The following is a 1,090-nucleotide window of genomic DNA, read 5'->3' as shown; positions in this document are numbered from 1 at the left end:
GGTCGGGCTAGGGTGGGGTGGGGTTAAAAAAAAAATTGAAACTGAAAATAATTTTTAAAACCAAACTTTAAATTTTTTTTGGGGAGGGAGGGGTGCTGGGCTGTAGGGTGCTGGTTGGGGTAAAAAAATAAAAATTGAAAATTGAAAATATCTTCTTTTTTTTTTGGTGAGGCGGGGGAGGGGCTGGTAAGGGTTGAGGTAGGTGTGGATTAAAGAAAATGAAAATTTGAATTATTATTTTTTTCAAAAATAAACTTACATTTTTTGTGGGGGGCTGGGGTAGGGGTAGTCTGGGGTTTTGAAATTTGAACTACTTTTTCAAAATAAAATTTTAAGTTGTTAATTTTATTTTTTTGTTGGGGGGGATAGAGACAAAATAAATTGATTTTTTTTTAAAAAATTAATATTTTTTTGAATGGGGAGGGTCGAGGTACGGGGTGGAGTAGGAAAAAAATTGTAATTTGAGGTTGGAGGAGAGTTTTGAAAAATGTTTTCCTTACTTTTGAAGGGAAGTTATTTTCTTAAATTTGAGTGAAATAAATTGATTTGAAAAACATTCTTCAAAACATTTAAGCCACCCAACTATGAGAAAATTGGAAAACATTTCGTACCAAACACACCCTTAAAGTTGCTTACTTTTCCTCTTCTGTTACATGTCCGTTTGATTTTTCTATTATTGCACTTGAGATATACATCCATTATTGTTTTTACTAAACATAGTTAGGCAAACAATCCTCATTATGGGTTGTATCTACTATAACATGTTGGTTTAAGTCATATGCGGCCCCTTAAAGTTGTCCGTATATTTCACTTAGACACCTCAATTTATGCTTATACCTATTGAACACCTTATATGTTCAAAAATGATTCCTATTAGACACAAAATGATGATCTGGCAAAAAAAGTGTATTACACACTCTTTAAGCGCGTACTGACATTAAAATTAACATTTTTTCTTTTCCTTTTCCACTTATACACTTAAATTAATAGATAATATAATAATAATAATTAATAAACAAAAAAAAAATCTTGTGCAAGATGCAACTGTTCATCATCTCTCTCACCCTCTTCAATTCTTCTCGTGTTTTTT

Source organism: Solanum tuberosum, unplaced genomic scaffold (assembly GCF_000226075.1).
Source record: "Solanum tuberosum cultivar DM 1-3 516 R44 unplaced genomic scaffold, SolTub_3.0 scf00003, whole genome shotgun sequence".
Classification (NCBI taxonomy): Eukaryota; Viridiplantae; Streptophyta; class Magnoliopsida; order Solanales; family Solanaceae; genus Solanum; species Solanum tuberosum.
This window is presented reverse-complemented; position numbering follows the sequence as displayed.